Raw genomic sequence first — 7,504 nt, 5'->3', positions numbered from 1 at the left:
CGGAGGCCGCTTGCCACATTTGGTTATCTTGGTTCACCCTGTTCAACAGAAATGCTGCAGTGGTTTCTCAGGTATGAAAGACTCAATTTAGCTATGACTTTTAATTTGGTGACCATCTTTAATCACTGGCAAAAGCGGGAATCGCATTGGCTATACCTGTCTGTCCAAGAATGAAACCACTATAATCGAAGTTGCTTCTGATAACTTTCAAACCTTTCGTTTAAAAAAGACATTTAAAACTGGTGATTGGCTGCTCCTCCTTTTTGGCTACTGAATGATTTTTTTACAAATTTGCAATCACAATTCGCTCGTATGGTTTTGTTTCTCCCTTAGTATAGATCGTGTGACAATACTCAAGAGATTTGATCATTTGTCTTTTTCATAAAAAGGGCGTATTTGAGCACGAATATTGCGAAATTTGAGAGGAATGATATGGTGGGATAATGTCCCGTCATATAAATCCTGGAAGTAAAATGTTCAAATGAATAAGGTCTACTTCAAGTCTAATTTCCAGCTATCTACTTCATATTTAGACAAGAATCATGACCAAAATTCCAGAAAACACAGGGATATCAGTGCTCCTTGAGAGGATAACACCGGCACGCAGTCTCGACTCTTGACTTGTTGGATGAAGACCGTAAAGCTGTGGTTGCTACAATGAACTTTTAAACAATTTTCCCATCTGATCATTACCGTATAAAAGAAAGAAAGTTAGAGTTAAGAATGCATTTTAAATTGATATCAGTTAATCTATATGTCAAAGAGCTAACTAGGAGCTACTGCTTATATCGTTGGAAGGTTCTTGTCAAAGGCTGATCCAATACATATGTATATAATGGTGTGAAAAATGTCAAAGTCATCGGATAAGTACAAAATTGGGGGTAAATTTTGATGCTAGCCTTACATATTTAAGCCTTACAAAAGGTGTTAGAATAACTAATGCACTAACTAGTGGATAAAGGCCGTTCTGTAAGATAAACGAGCTAAAAATAAAAATGAAAAATACTAAATAGATAAATATAAGTAAGAGGTAAGAAATAAGTTGGGTGTAAAAATATTGCAAAATAAGATAATACTCTCGCGTTCACAGCACCTTATTAGTAAGTAGATTGTTTTATCCTGCGATTGCCTTAACATTTATTTATCAAGGGGTTATACGACTATGTGACATGATAGCATGCGCGGTTCAGCAAGGAGTCTACAATTCAGTGAACACGTAAATGATATTACCAATGCCTAATAAGTATTAAACGGCTTGTGCATGTTGCAATGCAACATGTGGGTAATTTAACAAGTAGAGGTTAACAATATCTACCACATGATGGCAAATGCGTTTGTGAATAATTTAAGGTCAGTTATATCATACGATACTATGGTACACGCGCCTTTCAAAGAACTAACACAACTTCAAAGAAAAGTGGATAATATCACATGACATGATGGTGTACGCACAAGAGTAAACAACTTGCAAGTAGATAGTTAATGGATTGAGTGTAAAACGTCATAGGATATAATTGTGGGCGCGTATATCAGCAAACACCTTACAAATGAACAAGTAGAGGTTTATAATAGCTTATCAGCATTTTATGGCGTGTGCACAACAGCACACAGCTTGTGAGTAATTTAAAAAGTAGAGGGGGAAAAATCACACGACATGATGGTAAACGCGCTATAGCAAGCAACGCATACATATATCATCAATATTGCTCAATACAATGGAGTGTGCGCTCTTAAAAACAACTTATGATTTACTTAAGGGGCATAATATCGTATGATATGATAGCGTGTGCGCATCATAAGAAGAGCCATCTTCAAATAAAAACAGTGTCACAAAAACGTATCATTAAACGGTGTGTGCGTGTTGCATACTACTGATAAGTAAGTGGGGGATGATAATAAAATTCAGGATGGTAAACGCGCATGTGGTTAACTAGGTGCCAGTACTATCAAGAGATGGTCGTGTCCGCATTAGCAAACAACTTGAAAGTAGATAAATAGACAGTAATAACGTGATAGAATGCACACATTATTAATCAACGTACGTATGAATAAGTAGATGGTCACAAACTAATTATATTGTGGCCTTTATCTTACGATATGATAGTGCGCGCCTTTTAACAACTTACAAAAAAATTAAAGCGAAGGATGATAATTTCACATAGCACGATGTTGTAAATAACTTGCGAGTTTAACCTCAAGGGTTAATTGTAAAAATATCATTAGAATAAACTTAATTGTGTTCGTGCATCTTCAAACAACTTACTAGAGAAAAAAATAGATGTTTATAAATATCTTATTAGCATTAAATGGTGTGTGCGCACACTGATTTTGTGCAATTTAGACAGTAAATGGAAATAATATAGTCACTAAGTAAAGAGGGGCATAATATCATATGACTTTACATCAAGCGCATGTCAGTCGATAAGTTAAATATGGATAAGAAGATTAACAAGAACTTATCAATAAATGTTCTAAGTTCACTGGTATTTAATGAAATATGCGCATCGGCATATTTGGGTTTTCAGTAATTTAGAAAGCAGGTGTAAAATATTATGCGATCTGATGGCAAACGCTCATCGTTTAGTAAGTAACTCGTATGTAAACAATTAACTAGAGCTTAATAATATACGATATGATGAAGTGCGTATGACGTACTGCACTAAAGGGGGTGATATCATATGACATGACGACATGCATTAGTAAACAACTTACTTAAGAATAATTAGATGATCATGGTACAGTGCCCTATATCAAATGATTTGATGGTGCGTGGGTGTTTTTAACACTTTGCTACAACTCAAAAGTAAATGGTATTAATATCACGTGACATAACAGAATGAGCGCGTTAGAAAATAACTTGCAAGTGAAAAAGTAGAGACTAATGATGTCATGACAGTGTGCGCGCATTATCAAGCAACTTAGTTGTAAACAACTACATTTGTTACAAAACTTTATCATTATGTTCAATGGCCTGGGCGCATTAGCATAGTATTTGTAAGTAAATAAGTAGGGACTAATATTGTAATAATATAAATGACACGCACATGTTAGCAAAGAACGTAACATAGGAATAAATTGATAATGATACTGTCCTACTATTGTATGATCTGCAAAACGGTGAGTGAATGGGGGATAGCTGTAATGGCTTTAATTTGCGTGCTCACATGAATGTAATAGCATTCTACGATACGATGGCGTTCGGGAAATTAGCTAACTAGGTTAAATGTCACCAAATATGGCGTGCGCTGTACCAAATAATTATTCATAATAAATGCATGAAATATTATTGTGCGGGCGTTTGTTAACAAATTACTAGCCACGCAGAGGTTATTATCTCATGCGATCCGATGTCCTTTCGGGGCTTATGAAATGTACGATAAGATGGGTGAGTGATGCGTTGAAAATGTTATATTTTAGGGTGATAATATCGTTTCATATATTTGCACAAGCTCTGGTACACTACTAACAAAGAAAAGTGAATGCGTGCATGAAACACCGGTGTGCGAAAGTTAACAAACTCCTTGGCGTTGGGCCATAAGAGATATTAATGGTGCAAAATAGGCAAAAATAAGATAAAAACTTAAGACTTTAAATAAACAGCTATTATAACCAACCCATCAAATTTACCCTCAAAGAATAGTATTAAATCTATGTAAACCTTTTTCACCTTCGAAGTTTCTAAGAGCAAGAGTCAAATGGATCAGTTTTTTTCAGAATGAGAGTGTCTTTCTTAAGTAAATGTTTAAACAGGTATTTTAAGAAAACGTTTTTCTTATCTGCTCCTGAATCTGTTTTCATCTACAATAGTTTTGGTTTACATTTTTGCAAACTCTGCTCTGACCCAGCCCGTGAGGTCTTTGATTGCGGGGTTCATCTGGCACGGGGTTTTCCTCCATGGGGCAAGTGGACGTACAAGGAGGTTTTTCCCCCAGCTGTCGTTTCACAACTTCTCTCTCATTTGTAATTAACTCGAGGGCAGACTTAAGCAATTATAGGCATATAGAGCTGCACTATACATTTGCCTAAATTAAGACCATGTATAAAAGGTAGACTTACAAACAAATGCTTCATCGGTTTGTCCTTGCATTATTGGGATATACTTCAAAGAAGTTGAGGTGTTAACAAGGCCGAAACTTTTCATGTTTTAATGTGTATAAATGTGCCCGTGGGAAGGATGGGAAACCATTTGCTTGGCGACGGGCGGGACGACTGAAATCGATTGCACTACACATTGAACTACTAAAACTCTTGGGAAGCTTGGTGTCCTAATAGTCATGCGCCTAAGAGTTTACAAATGCAGCGCAATAGCTTTTAATAGTTATCAAATAGAGTGGTTTTCAATTGAGTCTCGAAATTAGCGAATTGCTTTGGTTTATAATTACTTCACTCAGTGATTGCTTCAAAGTTCTCGCGCCTTTTTTTCAACTAATCAGAAGTGAAACCAAAACCAATCATGGCTCGCTTGTGCACATTTTCCGGCGCTTTGTGTCGGCTACGTGTTTTGATTGGTTTACCGGATTGTCTCCGTCCTTTTTGATTGGCCAAAGTAACTACTTTGGTTTTGGTTTTACGACACTCATCAAAATATACAAATGCAACTATTATCAGTAGTTAATTTGGCAGGACTGGTAAGAATAAATACAGCTATTTCTCTTTATTTGAGGGCCATAGTATAGAGGGTAGGCACTTTGTGAGGTAAATATGTCCGTATTCCCAGATGTGATCATGAGTGAAGTTAAAATTGGAGTGAAGAGCATTGGGATATTTCGTTATTCAAAATCGTCATGCAACTAGTTACCAGCACGTATCATCATGCATCTGGTTACCTGGACTTATCTGCCCCTTCTCCAATTAATTGACACAGACACAAAGATTGGCTCCATGCAAATTTAGAAATTGATGTCAGTTTTTCGTGCGTCCGTCCTGTTATTGATCATGAATTGCGTTATAACATTGTCAAAGTAGCTGTGGATCCACGATAGCCGAGTGGATCCGCAGACTACGTTGACAATGTTATGACGAAATTCATGACCAATAACAGGACAGACACATGAAAAACTGACATCAATTTGTTTTTTACAATAACAAAAAGGCAGAGGGGTCAAAATTAAGTCAAAACACGAGAAGAAAGCGAGACAAAAATGCGAGATACTTCAATCTGACGGGAGCAGTATCGCGTCATTATCGCATAAATTATAAATTTATGTGTCTGTCCGCTTTATTGACAATAAAAATTGGCCAATGAACGCGCGAGAATTTTTGCAGTCATTGTAAAATGCTTCTTTCAGGTCGCAGCCATTTATTACAATTTAAGTATCTCACGTTAGTATCATTGCAACCTGTGTAGAAGGAGAGCCCTTAAAGCCCTTCCTAAAAAAGATATTGGGGCACCACTTTTGACATTGATAATTCATAATATTTAAGGCAATAACGTAGTATGATACCAGGGAGCCGAAGATTGCGAAGTTCCAGAAACGACTTTTATCTGTCCAACTAGGCGGTTCCAGTCACTTTTGGACTAACCTGCGATCAGGCGTTCTTTTCTTTAGAGATTTAGAGGGCGCGGAAAGTACTTTTCGCGTTTTCTCTAAAGAAAAGTACGCCTGGTCGCAGATTGCTCCTGGACTTACTATGAATCCTAATGTTATACTTAAACCGTCCAAGCTGTACATTTCCAAAAATCAAGCTTTTTCTTTAAAAAAATGGGGACAACTGGAATACCTTAGAAACTTAAAAAAATTTAAGGTGCATTTCAATTATTCCTGAAGTAAGAACAGCAACCAAAAAACTCAACGGAGCGTTTTAACTCACGTGACCAGCAGCCATATTGGATTACTGAAACAAAGGTTCAATTCCCGGACGATTAGTTTGGTGTACTGTCATGACCGTCATTTCTTTGTTTTGGAACACCAACTGGCCGCCATAACGTCACATGAAAACGCTCAATAGACCTCTTTGATATTGGCCACCAAATAAAATATTCTTTTGTTTTGATGCTAATAAGCCTTTCTAGCCTTGCTACGACGAGCAAATTTCAAAAGATTATTTGTTTCAAAATGAAGGCAGTAGGTCTAATTACATGAATACAAAATAATCTAAAGGTAGTCGCCATTTATAAAAGTGGTCTATGAGAAGTGATTAAAACTTAGAGAAGCTTAACCAAATGACTGAGAACTACATAGATTGTGCAGATAAGACTTGGTCTGTCAGTTTTATCCATTGTCGTCAAGTAAATTAGAGACAGCAAGCAAGCAAGGCCACTGCCGTATCAAAATACTGCTTACTCAGAATTAAATGGCTTAACACCTGCGAGGAATAAGCCAAGATCTTCAGCGATCTATGTTCTAAGGGTAAAGTGACTTCACGCCACCCTAGAGACTAAGTGCTGTAGGACACTGCAGGTATATTTAACAATTATTCCATGAGCGCGTGTTGGATATGAGATGATAGATAGCCAACAAGGCACGTAGCGCCGAGTTGGCTTTAATCATCTCATATCCAACAAGCGCGAGTGGAATAATTGTTTAATTAAAATCGTCCCCAAAATCAAAATATAGAAAACTAGACTACAATAAAAATAAAAAGGCTAAAAAAATCACGCGTATGCTTGCCGTGTTTGTATATCATGGTATAATGGCTCATAACCCATGATGGCCACTTATGTCCAGGTTTGACCCTAATTAGATGCACGCCCAATTTTAACATCAAACACAAAGTGTCCCTTTAAGTCTAAGCATTTGCAACCTATTTTCAACAATAAGGTAAGGGTAAAGGTTAGCGTTATTTTTAGCTTTGGGTATAAAATGCAGCAGTTAATCTTCACTTAAAGAGCAGCATTTGGGGGACACTTTGACATAAATTGTCTGTATTCTGAGACACAAGTGATGTTGAAGTTGGCTAGAAGAGCAAGGGGACACTTCGTGATGCTTATTGAAATCCGCGTGCATCTAATTAGGGTCAAACCTGGACACATCTAATATGGTGCTCTTAACTTAAGCTATTGTCTGTAGCTATCGTGTCAACTTGTCGCGCCAAACAGAGCAAATTTTGCATTTTGCTAAACAAAGGGCTTTTTAAATGGTACGAGCTGCTGCATTTAAAATTTTAAATTAGAGATGACACTTCCAGGATTCCTAGATTTGAATGGAATCTTGAAGCTTTGGTACGAAAAATGCACAATAACTGAACAATAATTCATCAAAGGCTTGAAATAGTTTTCACTTTTCAAAAATCGTTTATTTTACAATGAAACGGAAGTTCGTAGCTAACTATTTGCGATATATCAAGGAAATATCCATTGGAAAAAGCAACGTTTCAGGGGAGGATCTAGGGGAAGGGTGCAGGGGGTGTGCACCCCCTCCCCCCTGAGATGACCTGCGGCTTTCTAATGTAACTGGTATTCTGCAAAAAAAAAAAAAAGAAAAAGAACGTCACCAGTCAGCTTCCCCATTCCATAGTGGTGAAATTCCCCCCCCCCCCCACCCCCCTACCTAAGAAAAATACT

This window comes from Montipora foliosa, chromosome 1 (assembly GCF_036669935.1).
Source record: "Montipora foliosa isolate CH-2021 chromosome 1, ASM3666993v2, whole genome shotgun sequence".
NCBI lineage: Eukaryota > Metazoa > Cnidaria > Anthozoa > Scleractinia > Acroporidae > Montipora > Montipora foliosa.
Note: the sequence above shows the minus strand (reverse complement) of the source record.